This window comes from Meleagris gallopavo, chromosome 13 (assembly GCF_905368555.1).
Source record: "Meleagris gallopavo chromosome 13, MGAL_WU_HG_1.1, whole genome shotgun sequence".
Classification (NCBI taxonomy): Eukaryota; Metazoa; Chordata; class Aves; order Galliformes; family Phasianidae; genus Meleagris; species Meleagris gallopavo.
The window spans coordinates 8920001-8936154 of NC_139416.1; the positions used below are offsets into that span (position 1 = coordinate 8920001).

The 16154-nt window shown below is 35.3% G+C and overlaps 1 long non-coding RNA gene across 1 annotated transcript in view; it reads right to left on the reverse strand.

The window, feature by feature from the left end:
* Positions 1 to 707: 707 nt before the first annotated feature.
* LOC146543483 (uncharacterized) overlaps positions 708 to 16154 on the reverse strand; it is a 71978-nt gene continuing 56531 nt past the window's right edge. Inside the window, exon 4 of the long non-coding RNA XR_014886157.1 lies at positions 708 to 1162. This is a non-coding gene — a long non-coding RNA (uncharacterized LOC146543483). The remainder of the gene's footprint in view (positions 1163 to 16154) is intronic.

Below are 16154 nucleotides of genomic sequence, written 5' to 3' on the forward strand. Positions count from 1 at the left end.
AAAGCAGTCGGCATCCTCACATTGTTACTACCAGATAGCTTTACCAAGCAGATTTGTACAACACACTGTCAAATTATTGCAAATCTGGCAAACAACAATTCAAGTGGGATCAAATGCTCCCATCTTTCAGTAAAATTAGCCATCTGCAAAGCTAGAGCAGCCACGTTACAGAAACATACAAGAACCTGAATATTTGCAATTTTCAGTTGAAAGCCAGTAGCAGATGCAGACATGCACTCCTGGTTTTAAGAAGTGCCCATTCTGTTCTGACCAGGCTCCTATCCCAGCCTCTCCAGCACAAAGAAACATGACTTTGCAACCCAGTTTTTCTGCCTAATTATCACGTGAGATGTCTCCTTAGCAGAAGTTATAAAGTTCACCTGGAAGTCCCATGATATAAGATTTGATTATTATAAGATACGCCATCAGATCTGTGTTAGAATTTTTATGCATTAAGGACTAAGGTTATATATGGCACTCCCCAAGCTTTAAACAACAAATCCTATTGGTTTATATGATATACACGACGCATCTCATCATCTTAACTTTTTACATGTTAATATCATCTGTGATCAAATGAGTCGACTGACATTCAAATGTAATGGTTAAAATTTCTGCACCACAGATATACAACTTCAACCTTTTGAATGCTGCCATTCCATATATGGACTTTATCCACATTTTAATGAGGCTTTAAAATCTCCAAGATTAAGCTAGTATTTTATATAGAACTGCCTGCGTTTTATGATATCCTGACATGTTGTACAACATTTGTGACTATATTGATCCTTATAAATTCAGCATCTATATATATTCATGGAAAGTATGCCCCTCCACATTCAGTACATAGAATAAATGGGGGGTGGGTGGTTCTTAAACGATTTGCTCAGCAGTAGACAAGTGAGGAATATTACAGTAGCACTGTTGCACAACTTAGCAACACTTAACAAATTAAACTATCATGCACAATAAAGGAATGCCAGCGTTCTTCCTCAAATCTTACCCTATTTCACTCTTCTTCAGGCAAGTCTGTTACAAGTCCTGAGGGGGTAAACTGTGATGTTCTCACACTGGGACAGTTATACATCTTCATGTCCTCATCGTCACCTGACTGCAGAGACAAGCTTTCCTGTGTTTCTCTGTGCTCTTTCATGCTTTTAATCTGAAACAAATGATTGCAAGAAAAAAGAAAGAAAAAAAAAAGCATTATCACCTTGGCAAGGCATCAGGAGTAAAAAAAAAAAAAAAAAAAAAAAAAAAAAAAAAAAAAAGAAAGAAAAAGAAAAAAAAAAAAGAAAGAAAAAGTCTACGGGCAAATTCATCTTCCTTTGCTACAATCAATCTCTCACCTAAAGAAATACACAATAACTAGGCAGGAAGGGGCCAAGATTTATGGCCTAGAAACATCTACACTGACCAGCATACACCTAGCCTTCTTGGCTCCCTCCTCGCCAGAATGGCTCTTTCTAACAGTTACAATGATATACTGTCTCTCCCTACTGTTTTACAAGTACATTAGCTTTATTTAATGAGATCTCTGAGTAATTTAACAGATGTATATAGGACATAAGACTAGAAAAACTCTTGCTACTTGAATATTTTCGCCAAGGTATTCTAGGGGTAGATAATCTCTACTACCATGTTATACTCCTTGAAATAGTGTTATTGGAATTTTGAGAAGGTTTTTTAAAATCATTTTAATAGAAATGTAATATTATAATCAAATAGAATAGAGCAATATTCAACATTTGCTTGTATCAAGACCATAAAAATCAGGATAAATGCAGCTACTTTAGATCCTCAAAACTATATATTACAAGGCCTGAGAGAAATTCCAGTTCACAACAACTGGATGGCTCAATAGGAAGGCATTTGAAATACTGCATTCTGAGTTTTTGTTTACTGTATGAAGTATACATAGTTGCTGCTTCCGATAGTTCTGCTTTCTGTTATCATACATCTGTTTCTGGGCTCTAAGCAATGCTTAGAATGGCTGCTCTTGTCCAGCAAACTACTTTTAAATAATACTGTTAGTTAGTAAAATATTAAACAAAAAAGACTGTAATAATAGCTTCTACAATAACTCTAATAATCGACCAATTAATAATATTGAGAGGTGGTAATAAGGAATTACCTGTTTAAAATAACATTCAAGCAATTTTTCTTAGTTAAAGAAAGAAATCGCATAAATTTCATGCTTTTGTCTGTGTGTTTTTGCAGCAGCACAAAATCCATACAGTGTCTTAATGTTTTCTCATGCATTATATCTTTAAACTTGATTAAAAATAGAGTATTGCCCCAGATTCAGTAAATGACTTCAATGAACTACATTAAAAAAATTCAAAAACTTCAATTCTACCCGGTGGTGAGACCAGCACTAATTGAGCTTAGTGGCATTTTTCTGTAAATAATATATAGTCTCATTAAAGAAGGTTTATTTTAGTTTGAAAATACATTTCTTTTTAAAATTCTTTTAAGCTGACGGGAGTGGAGGAAAGGCTGAAAGCAGTATTTACTATTCTGGCAAAGTGTTAAATGTCCTTCTGGTTTACAGGATATTGTGTTAACCCTGAATTAGACCATATAACAGTTCCAGAGCATTTATACATCATTACCTATAGAAGACTAGGATGCTTACAAGTATGTTGCAACGGATATGCCTCATATTCAGAGCAGAAGCACGTAAATATCTGACCAAATGAAACACACTGAATGACACTCTAAATAGTATATCACATCTACTACAGCAGTAATGGTTTCTTCTTTAGAAAGCAACTTCAAGTTGGGAGCTTCGAATATAGGTATTTCTTTAAATAATAGAAAAACACTGACCAATTTCAGGGTACAAATTTATCAATACTGATGGCACAACATTATACTAGAACTCAAGAATGCACAAAATTTCTGCTGAAGCAGAAAAGAGAGTGGGAGAACACAAGCTGGGATACAGAAAATTCATTGCATGAAATTTCATTTCTTGAGAGCTATAGATCAAGTTGTATTTGTTTAATGAGGTTGACACTAGAAAGATGTATAGAACATGTCAGACACCCAGTACCAGTGCGTTCTGGGAAAAAGATAACATCTGAGAATCTGACCACTCACTTCGTCTTTTAGCCAGACTTCTCTATCTACTGGTTCTTTGGGGGATTATAAATGAGAGGGCAGAAAGAACAAGGAGCAAAATAATGAAAAATACACAAAAAAAGAAAAATTATAACGTTGTAGAGCAAAGTAAAGCCAGATTTATTGACCTCACAACTACATAATCAAGAGAAAGTTATCACTAGAGAAACTTTTACTAAGCGGAATGATCTTAAATAACAAGGGAGTGCTATGAAATTTACAGCACTTTTAAGATATGCAAATTGAATGCAAGGTATAGACATAAGGGTAATTAATTGTAAATCTAAGAATAATGTTTCTTTGTCAGGGCTGTCTCCATGTTGTGGAATACATTCTAATGTGCCTTAACTCTGAATATTTCTTAAAGGCTGGTCTAATTATATGATGTTCAGAATTTCAAAATAGTAGTTATTCTTAACATTTAATATAGCTGCTGTAAAGTTTCATAGCAAAATTTAGTGATTACATGAAAATATTTTCTTTTAATTTTCAAGGATTAAGCACTTGTTTAAAAGTCTGAGCACTGAGAGTTTATCTTGGAAAAAAAAATAATATGATAGAAACAGCTTTTGTCTAAAACTGTTTTGTATTTGATTTTTTCTTTTTTTTCTTAGAGGAGAATAAAGGAAGGTGGCAAGGAGTCAAAACCACTACCTATAAACATCTTCATTTGATGTGATTTTAAGTTACAATGTTAGTTTTCTAAGGACTTTGAGAATAAAATATAATTTTCTAAATACATTGTTTACTTCATTTTTTCCTGTATTAAACTGTAAGCTATTCATCTGATAATAATTAAGGTCAACCTTTCCATTATAACAAGACAATAAAAACTCAATTCATCATTTAAAGACTTGGTATTCAAACCCCAAGCTTAAAAGAAAATTTATATAAGTTTCAGAACGTATAAAAACTTTTACAGAAATAATTCAACTCTCTGTCAGTTTCTGAAGCCAGCCTATTGTGCTTCCTGACACAAAACAAAACAAAACAAAACAAAACAAAAAACCGATTTGAGCTGTTTTCAGTGTTTAATTTAGATCTACTAAAACTAAGTTTCATAAGGGGACAGCAAAAAGTCTTCACCATCAACAATGCCCTAATATCTGAGACGTATTTGATTTGTAGTTAAGAAACACTCTTTTATCCTTATCTCTTTGCAGAACTTAGAACCATAGACCTGTAGAACAGTTAAACAGTATAAAAAGCAAAAAGAACATGAACTAAAAAATCCTTCCTTCATCAATGTTACATTCCTTTTACTTGTACAAGAATGATCCATAGCCCCCAAATACAGTATTTTGTTCCCATACTCCAAAGGAAAAAGAGCAAAACACTTCCTAAGCATCTATTTTAAAAGACATGCTTGGGATAGTTGGTCAGAGGTGAGATAGTCACTGGGAGGATTCCAATTCTTTGTGGAAACCATCAAATGAAATACATTGGTATGAAGAGAAGAAAACTCCTGGAGGAATAACAACCAGAGATCCTCATGCAGATATCAATTAATAGTTCCTTACCCTCCTAAAAATTTTGGCCAGTAGAATGAGTGACAGTTATCTTCCTGAGATGAAATGTATTTTGGAAACTCATCAGACAATGCCTCTGGGAGACAGGAAAGAAGAGTGACTGCCCATCAACTATGCAAATGCTAAAATTGCTATTGAAGCTGTACACATCCTTGCTTTATTACTACCAAAACAATAAAAATATCTTGTTACTATTTTTTACTTAAGCACAACACACTATAACTTCACCTCCCCTCCCAGCCGATGGTTTGTGCTTTGGACTTCTGATATAGTTTAAATAGAGATCTCAGGAAATTTGAAATCATTGCCAGATATAGAGGCAGATTTTATAATGTGAGTTAAATGCATCATATGTTCGCATTATAGGGTGCATAACACTTGCAGAAATTATAAATTCTCCATATGCCAGAATTAATAGCTTCCTTAAAGGATTTTTCAAAAATTTTTCTTGTATGGAAGTAAGATTCCAAAACTTTCTACAAGAAAACAGAAAAACATGGTACTTATTAACTGTTAGTTGGAACCAAGGCAAAATGAAGTTTTCAGTCTTTCTTCCCTTTATGATGGGTTTCCTACACAAAGCTTAAACTTGACAAATATCTCAGTGGGAGTCCTCATCGACATCCTCTTCTCTAGCTACTTGAAAAGACAAAAGGCAGTCTGGGGTAGTAGAGGCCATAAGAGAACAACTAGCCTAACAGATGTGAGGAGGTTATGAAAAAATTTCAAAAGGCCACTTAAAGTAGGAATCCTAAGAGTAAGACTTCACAGCTCAGAGGGAAATAAAGAAGGTTAAGGCTTTATTTCTCCTGTAGAATTGTGCCAGAAATTCTACTATGGTAGTGAAGAGACCCCAGTCTGAAAGCCAAAAGGTCTTGTTATCAGCAACTGTTTTCTAAAGTATGATCGACAAAGTTTATGTTCTTTTTCTGAAGCATTTTTTGCATATTATAGTTTTAAGTGGATTTTCTTCAATCACTTAGGGAAAGATCATATATTGTACGTCTTAGACAAGTTGAAGAGGTTAAGCATCTCTATGTCTGACCCACATTAATTTTTCTCATTAGTCTATGATATCTACCAGTAATTTTACTCATTGCATTTGCAGGTTCAGTGAACATTTCAAATGGTTTATAATTTTTCTGGAATCTAGTATTCAAATTCATGACTGAATGCTTGGAAAACATAAGACTGTAGAAGAGCCAAACTAGGCTTACGCAATTACGATGACTGAAAGGAATGGTTAAAGCCAGCAAGGTTTTCCTGCCAATTGTTTCCAAAGTCACTAATCACACACACACAAAAAAAAATGCACTAATTTTGTGATTCTTGTAACTCAAAACCAACTTCTCCAATACAATTACAGCCAAGTCAAACTATTATGAAAACAAACTGTAGCTAACACTGCATAGTAGCATAACTTGGTTCACTCTCTTCTACTACCATTTGTTTTATAGCTTAGCAGTTGTAAAGGGGTGAGCTTCCTCTTCACTTGAAAATGACAATGGGAGGATCTGTGGACTAGACAGCAATTAAACATTATGTGTTTGCTTGTTTTTTCCATTGAAATTATTACTGTTTTCAATGGTGAGATGGATGGATTGTATGTATCTGGCAGAACAGAAAGCAGAAACTGAATGAAATTCATGAGGACTGATTCACAAAGTCATATGATGAGCTACCATGTGCTGAGATTATAATCCTACATATTTCGTCAGGAATATCTGTACAATAAACATACACAAGGTAAACAGTGAGAGAGGAAAAAAAGGCAAATTTGGCCTTACACTCTTACTATGAAGAAGACTCATGTCTAATTACTGTGAGGTTGATAGCCTTAATCTTCTCTTTTTTTTCCCAAAAGATCATTTAAAAAAGTGGAATTCTTCATCTTGTCCTTAAACTCAGTGGAAACATTTCAGTTCAACACTCACTTGGTGTGTGAAATTATTGATACAGCTAGAATTAATACTAGGCCTACACACAAATGTCGCTTTTGTCACTTTCTGCCAATCACTTAACAATAACCAAAACTGGAGGTCTTCTTGCTGAAGAAGGGATGATGGAACAAATAAAGGTTAGAATACCCTTCTGTAATAAAATGACTCTTATTTCCAAAGAATGTTTTCTTCAGTCTTTCTAGCTTCCAGCATGAAAAGTCACTCCCTGGACAATCAAAAGAGAACCAGAAACAAAGTCAGACAAAATGATTCACTGATACTTTATATTACTAAAGGTAGCTGGATTTTTGATGATCCAAACCATATTTAGTGAAGCTGAATTTATACAGCCTCTCTCCACCATAAATATAAATTCAGATGCAAATAGGAAGTGGGATATCCTCTGCTAACCGAGCAACATGCAAAACATCTCATTGAGACAGGACAATCTAGAAGCACCCAAAAAAGATCTGGCTTTCACTTACCTCTTTGATGAAACAGATGAAGGGCCACGTGAGATATATATATTTCATACGAAGGATATATCTCATTATGTCTTAGTTCCAAATGCAAAGTTTGTGATTCCAATGCAAACTGGAATTCTAGTACCCAAGCATTTAGATATCTTTTTTTTAATGTCTGGTGTAAATTTTGAGATGCAACGTGAAAGAGGGGCAAATGATACTAAGCACAAAATAGCAACGTATAGGCACACTGTTCCTTCATGCTACTAAAGATTTTTTTGTTTTTGTTTTTTTGTTTTTTTAAAGAACAAAGTTAAATCAAAATTAAGTGCCGCAGTGCAAATCCTGTACTGCCTTATACACTTTACTACCAGCACAAAGTCAGTGCCTTTGCAGAGGATGTAAGTCAGGGCACAAATTGGCCCTTCAGCTCTCAGACTTCTCCAAGCTTTCCCAACAGCTTGCTGAGCATAATTTGAAGTTGGTTATTTAAAGCTACACAGAATAATACAGTATGAAGACTGGTGCAAACAATAACTCTTGCACAATTTATCACGTAGAGAAGAGCAACTAATCTTTTTAGGAAACAAGATATTCAAAATTATTTAATGCTAATATTTATGCATCAGAAAGCATTCTAAGCAGAAAACAGCCCTCCTCCCCCTCCCCATATACACAAAACATGCATTTGTGAACATCTTTAGCTACATACAATACACCATATTTTCAGAGAGTCTTGAAATTATCGTACTATATGTTGGCATTTATGAAATTCTGTTATTAATGCCACTCTTATAACAAAGATAAGCTGTATTTACAATACTAATACCTTCCACAAATAATTAAATACGTATAGCTATACAGATAGTGTTATATACCAATGATGGCTCAAGACTGTAAATTTAAAGTACATTATTGTAATAAACAGCAATAATAGCAATAATGATAAAAATAAGTTTGGCATTCTTCTGCCTAGCAGACTCCTGTACTGCACTGTCAGCTTGAAAAAAAAATGAAGTAACATCTTATGAACAACTATTATTTTCTCGGCTGTTGTTTTTCTCCTCTCTATTACATGCTATTATTTTAAACAACAACAACAAAAAAACCCTGCAACTACATCAACATTAAAGTAATTATGAAATAGGACTAAAGTAACATTTCTTCCTAATAAAGAAGATGGGTATCAATCCATCACCTTAATTATACAACTATTTCTGCATTCTTTTAAAACTTCATAAAAAGTTTATAAAAGCATTGTTCTCTTTTATTAATTTTCAAAGTCTCTGATGAGAACAAGGTTTTCTTTACGTGCCAACCCAACAGCCTAAAAGTGAAAAATGAGAAATTTCATAAAATCTTCTTTAAGTATTAAAAAAATAAAAAATAAATGCATTATTTGTTAAACACAGTTTGACTGTGGAATAGAAGAGCTGGTTACTTCCCTTGCCTCAGCTAGCATACATAGAAGAAATCAAGAAATCACAGAAGTCAGTTCACTTTTTCCCATTCGCAGAAATCATGACTCTCTTTTCTGAACACCAATCTCATCGATTAGCAGGCAGCTTATCTGTGAAGCACTCATTGTTTGCATATCAAAATTAATATGCAGACTACAAGACTGGTCAATACAATGATATGAATACCCCATACTCTACACACAGTTGACACAAAGAGGGCACTTGACCATTGTTTACATAGATCAAGGGTTTTAGGAAATTTCCCAACGAGTTTTTAGATTTAATACAAGGGGAAAGGACTTGATATTTACATCACTAAACATTCAAACATATAGAACTGCATTCAAACTTGCTATGAAGTAATAGCAGTATGTTAGCCATTAATTGTAAGAGCACTTTCAACTAAGTTGATCTCTCTGGATTCTCAGAAGATACTTAGAGCCATTAGATTAAATATAAAAGGGTTGTATACAGCTTTCTAGAGTGCTACTTCCTACATATTTCCATTTTTAAAGAGTTTATATTGAAGACAGAGCAGAGCAAAAAACTCCATTTGGTACAAAGAAATACTATTATCAAACAAGAGGAAAAAGCAAAAGAGCAGCTATCTGAAGTTCTCTGAACTGCCTTTTAACAGATCCTTATCAATTGTCTCAACTGTTATTTCTTATCTTCTATGTGTGAACCTCGGTATGAATATCTACTTATTGGTCATATTTTCTCTGAGAAACCTCTGATGGTTTCCCCTAATGAAGCCATATGAAGAATATTATCTGAGAAGCTATATTTTTTCACTTTCTCATACAATAGAATTCTTCCTCCTCCCTTCAGTCTTTAATTCAAAAGCTAATCCTAAATCAAACAAAGATGGTAACAGCAACCTGGCTTGCTCTATTCCTGTGACTACGGAAATCCATTCCATTGACATCTCTAAAAGCAATTCGTAACTTCCTGTAAATGTGTTCTATCAATTCTTGGGTGGCCATAATCTCCCAAAATATACCATTTCCACCAGATAGCAGAAGACTATCTTTTGAAACTACGAAAGATTGTAGTAGATTCAACTATATTGTATTGACACCAATTTCTACCTTCTTACAAATATCACTTAAAAATATCTAATTGTAACTTGCTCATACTCTACATACTATGAGACTATGTCTTCCCTTTTCTTTAATTATCTCTTTTTTCTTCTCAGTCCTAGGTGCTTTTTGTAAATTCTGCTCTTGCACACTAGCCAGATCTCTGTACCTGTGCTTTTACATCTCAAAGTACCTTACCAAGATTTTTATATGCCTCAGAATTCTAATATTTATACTCCTTTGTTTATTATGGGCAACTTTGAAAAACTTTTTAATATAATTTATACTCTGGCACTTCAAAATATTCTTTCCATCACTAGTCTTTGCTTGACATCCTCAACCATTTGCTCAGACTTGCCTTTCACTGCTGGCATAACCACTCAAATGCCTCACTCAGCTTCCATATTTGTGATACAATCCATGTGTCACATTTCTCTTTACGCATCCTTCTGTTGCTGATCACATCTCTGGTTGTTTTTCTTTCAATTTACTTTCTTCCCATGTCTTATGGCCGAGTTGTATCGAGCTCTTTGAGTGATGACTTCCTCATTATTCGCCTTCAGTCTCCCACTGAACAGTTGAATCTCACCTATTATTCAGCTCACTTTAAGGAGAACTACCAAGAGTCCCAAAAGGGGAATCATGTACAACCAACTGTCCAGAAAACTTTGAATTTGGGCCACTCCAAAGGGCCAGCCAGTGAGAATACACAAAATGCTTTCCCCAAGTCTGGACTTGGGGAAAGAAAACTGATTCATTGGATCAAATCTCTTAATTCTTTCTGATCTAATTATTAAAGGTATTTTAAAACTGTGAATGAAATGAAAGCCAGTTTGTGGTTGGGATTATTTCTCGTGTTTATTAAAAAAAAAAAAAAAAAAAAAAAAAAAAAAAAACATGTAAAAGCCTGCCTTTTAAATTGACATGATCCTTTCTGCCTGTAAATAGGAGCCAATGATCTGCACAACACCAACACAATGGATTTTCCTTCAGCATTAAAAGAAAAGAGCAAGATAATGGAGAAATTAGTGCAGATTAGTAGCAGTCTTCACAGTGACACCAGCTACCTACATGAAAATGCTTCCAATTTTTCTGTGGAGAATGTAGTTAGTGGGATAGTTTTGTAGCAACCTGAACATAATAAGCAGCCTTTATTCCAACATCCAAAGTATCAAGGTCAGGGCAACAGCAAAGTGTAACATCCAGCAACATATTTGATGGGATGGCTCTGGAGCAGCTGGTTAGCTTCCATGATGAATGAGAATTACAGCAGTTTTCAAGAGACCAACAGAAGGCTGGCAGGGTCCTAATCAGCTATAACACCAGTAGTAAAGATCTAAGGAGACTAGAGCATTACCAAAACTACAAACTTCTCTGGGCTTTAGTTTCAATAATTATAGCAGTGACAGCTGGACAGTGTGGGTGCATGACTGGAATTGGTTGGATTTTTTGACATATGGTGCTATTGGAATCCTGTCTGTCAGAAAAAGAGCATAAAATTACCCCCCAGTAACTGAGATGATGGCATCTCAGTAACTGAGCAAAGATGGTATTCTTGCAGGTTAACATTCAGAAAATAACAAAACATCATCCGAGTAATGTTACAGCAATACATCAGCAAGAAGTGCTGCAGGGTCACAGGGGTAGTGTGAGTTAAATAGAGAAAGCACATTGATGTGCTTGGTTTTCCTGCCATATGTGAACATATTCTAACTACATTTCTAGCTTCTGTTATCTTCCTACAGTAACCATTTGGTGCTAACACTGCAGAAAGAAGGAAGCTCACATGAGTTAAAATAGACTCCAGGTGTGCTGAACAATAAATTCAGATAGCTACTTTCTTCTATGCATGATGTTGATAAGACCTTGTTCCATCTAACGTATCCTAGGCCACATAAAAGTTGTGCATGCTCAGAGGCAGGAGAAGATCTAACCTACACCAAAGTGGATACAGTTCTGTCAAAAAGCAGCACATATTGCTCTGTGCTTACTTTTTCCTTACAATCTTTTGATTAAAAATAGATGCAAAATTTTTGAAGAAAAAGATGTTCAATACAATGAAATAGCACAAAACTGTTTGTCGGCTAGACAATGACTACTAGGAAGAGTTGAAATCAGTGGGTCCAGAGACATAATTCATCATTTTAATTTTCCTTATGCTTTGAATTGTGCATGCAGAAATTAAATCCTTTTGCTTCCACTCCCTATTCCTCTCTTTACTTCTTGTGCAATCAGATTTGCCATCAAGTGTCATTTTGTTTCCAACCATGTACACAAGAAATATATTCAATTACAATGGCAGACTAGAGCTGGAAAATCTTTCTTTTAAAAAAAAAAAAAAAAGTTTCATGTTTGTTTGTTTGTTTGTTAATATAAAATTACCTTAGAGCCCAGAATGGTCCATTCCAATGTGCAAAAAAAATTGAGTAACCATTGTTGAAGGCACTGAACAACAGACTCCAGCTGAGCTCAGGCATGGAAACACACAGAAGGTGGAAATGGGGACAGGCTACAGAGCAGAGACATTGCCCAAGTGTGTAGGGATAGAGTAGGAATGTCAAAGCTCAAATTGCAACTTATTTTTCACTGCATCTTTTCCACAGTGACTCTGGAGTAATTTTTATGAATAAGCAAACTGCAGAAAGCTGTGCATTTTATATTATATTATGGGCTAGAATCTCCTCTCAGACTGTTATAAAACTGAGGGATGTTAAAAGTAACAGGAAAGGTTTCCTTGAGTACAACAGCAACAACAGAAAAAGAAAAAAAGCTAAATAAAGCATGGGCTCACTGATCAGAGGAGAGAGACCCAGAGACAAAAGACATAGAAATATATCAAGGTGTAGAGCATTTCTGACTGTGTTTTTACTTGACTCTACTTAGGCTTCCAGATCCCCAGACATTCTAGTTGATCCTGGGAGTCACCAGTCACCCACAGTAGAAGATCCAGCCAGAGAGCACCAGCATTCTTGTATCCACAGATTAGGATGAGATGCATCTAAGAGCACTGAGGAAATTGGACTCTGTCACTGTGAAGCAGCTTTGTTGAAGTCTTTGAACAGTCATGATGACCTAGGTAGGTCTCTGGTAGCTGGAAAAAGGTAAACGCCATGCCTGACTTCTAACAACAAAACAAGAAAGAGCACTGAAAGAACTACTGGCCAGAGAGGCTAACCTCTGGAATGCCAGGAATGATTCTATCCCTGGAAGTCATTTCCAAGCAGCACCAAGGATAAATTATACCTAACCAACTTGATTGCTTTCTAGAGAAAACAGCACAGTCATGGACTGGAAAGCTTTGCAGAAAGACTTCTGCTTACAGAAGAGAACAAGCTGAACAAGACTCAGCAGCTGCACCCCTGAGGTCAGCCACATCCCGGGCTGTAATACCTGGATAGCAGCCAGCAGGCAGAGAAAAGTGATTCTTCCCTTTTCCTTAGTTGTGAGGCAAATCTGGAGCACTACATCCAGTTTCAGGCTGCTCAGCACAAGAAAAACTATCTACAGCTATACAGCAGAAAAGACAGGAGTAAATTCTGCTCATAAAAGCAGGGATAGAATAAAAGGCAATGACAGAACTTGCAATATCAGATTATTTTTTTTTAATAGGGATTTTTTTTGTTGTTTTTTTTTTCTTTTAATTTAACGAGTGAGTGATAAAATACTGAGGAAAAAAAAAAACACCCAGAGATGCTGTATAACTTCCATCTTTGAAGATACACCAAACTGAACTGTATATGGCCCTGAGCAAGCTCAAGTAGTTGGCCCTTTGAGCAGGTGGGCAGACTAGCTGATGTTCCAATCTATCTTTTCAAATGATTCTGGAAGGATAAATAATACATTTTAGAAAACATCACATTAACTTCTATTTAACTTTTATCACATTAATATTGGCTCTAGACAAACTTGTACTAAATTATCTTTAAGAAAAAAATTCACAGTTAAACATGAAATACTTATTTTTGCCCTTTGTACTTAGATTTAGAAAGGCCTCCACATCATGGGCAAGTTTAGGTACACATCATTGGCTCTATTAATTCATGTTTGTTTTCTACCTTGTTTGTTACAATGTGCAATTCAGGCAAATCAAGTAACGATGACTCAGAGAAAGTAAGGGTTATAATTTCAAACAACAAACAGAAGCAAAAATAACTTCTTAGATATTTTTTCACAAAATGTGAACAAGTTATTTTCAAGCGGCACTTCCACAAGCAAGCTGTATCTTGGCCCTAGTATTTTATTATTATGAACTATTGTGGACTTCCTCCATAACCACCCCCCGATATACTGGGATGCTCCCCTCTTGGTTTTTCTTTATGCCTCAGGGACCTTTTCTGATGTTCATTATGTTTAAGAGGAAGAGAAAGGGTAAACCTTGTAATATGGTAACATGAAGGCCATTCCATTCCACAAAAACCAGAGAAAGGGAATGCAGAAAGAGACACAATACTATCAAACTAATAGGCAGGATAAAACAGAAATACAAGAGTATACGCTTTGTACAGTCTCTTGAGTGGTGAACAATGAACTTGAGTTTCTAGTACATTTAGAACTCTGTCTTAACCAGGGTTCTTAAATGTGTTAAAAAATACCATATGGGACTTAGTGTTTTTGATTAGAAATGCATTAATGTGGGACAACTGCCTTTTCCAGAAGAAAGGCATTTCTAACAGGAGAAGGCTGCTATTATTTATATGAGCTGAGATCATCCCATTTTCCTGATTCATTTAGACTGATGCCAACTACAGCCGAAAACCAGCATTTCTTCATAAGGGAATTATGAAATTACGGGGGACTTTGATCTAACATCACCCAAGTTTTCATCTACAGGGACCCACATCACAAACATTAGTCACTGGAAACATGCACTACATAACATATTGTATAATAGAGAAAAGGAGAGAGAATCTTATTTGATCAAAAGTATTTGGAACCGTGACATACAGCCAGGTTTGACTCAACTAACTTCTGTTTGTTCTATTTTAGGGAGCTATATTAGCAATTTTCTAACAAAAGTGGATCACTTAGAAAGTGTTAACACTCTAAACACTCATATCCTTTGGCTTCTTTCCTACCATTGTTAAAAAAAAGTCTGTGCAAGGAGCTGTGCTTCAAAAACACATGCACAACTACATTCACAAATTTATTCTACGTTTATCAGCATTTTCAAATATTTTAACTGCACTCCCTTACACATGTAAGACAAGCCTGGCTGAGGAAATATTCAAAGAACTGCCCTCAAGTTCCATCATGTGATGACTAAATATGCAATACATATAACACTATATAATACTCATTCTAAAAAAGCACACAAAGCAGATTAAAATATACTCAACTCCATCCTGTTCAACTTAAAGATGATTAATCAGGGTACAGGCTGAAAGTATCTGTTATGAGACACCAAAGGGTTATAAAAATGGCCAAGACAAAAAGGCTATATTCTCAGACAAGCTCACTTTAAAAGGGAGTATGTTACAATAGTTTGATGAAGAAATGTGAAATATAAAGTGTCAAATAGAAGAAAATGCAATCAGTTCACTGATCCTACACTGAAGAATTAAAGAAGGCAATAGCCTTGAGGAACGAAGGCACCTCTGATCTTTTGCACAGCGTGGGTTGCCTGCATTCTCCTTGTCAAACTGTAAATAATCAAAATCAATGGAAGGCATAAGAAGTCCAAAAACCTCAAAGGAAAAATCATTTCCCAGATATACCAACAATAAAAGTCATTCCCTTGTTATATAATTTTGATTATTAGCAAAATAGAAAAGGCAGAGATTTGGGCAAACTTTTCTATTCTGTATTTCATTGATATCTCTGTGGTTTTGTGATACTCTGAGTTTCTGTTTTTGGCTCAGTATGTATTTCTAACTGATCTTTTGAGTAGGTTTCATCAGAGCAACACATTCAACAACCTCCAGGAGATTTAAGGCAAAGATACTCAAAGCATCAGAATTAGTACTCATATTGTGTGACCAAACACAAGTAGGTCAACTTGAAACCTAAATCTATGTCACAAGTCAAAATAATGAATACATTTCTGGTATATAAAAATGAATGCAATGGGATTACTTCTGTTCTTCCTACTCTAATACAAATAAGTAAGCCCTTATCATCCTTTTCATTGCCTTCTCTCGCCACATCTTCCAGCACCCAAACTTACAAGAAAAGTCTGGAAGGAGAGAGGCAGGAGTAATGGCTATCAAGGTGATATCACACAGATCATGAATACCTGAAGTCACAGACTTCTGAATAAGACACAGACATAGGAGGTAACTGCAGCACCACACAGTTAGATAGCGATCTCAGTCAAAGTAAAGGGGACTTTTTCTCCAAATCGCTTCCTTCCAACTGGATTTGTGGTGGGAAAAAGTTAAGCAAATTAACTGTTTCAAAATAGTATGATATGTATGTTTATCATCTGAGTAGCCCTTAATTTTCTACCTTATTCTGCAATACTACAGTGTCTTTGCATGCCCAGTTTGGTGGACTGGCTTACAGCACCATACATTCACATGAAATTCAGAAGTACCTCTGGGATTTCAGCTCCCTA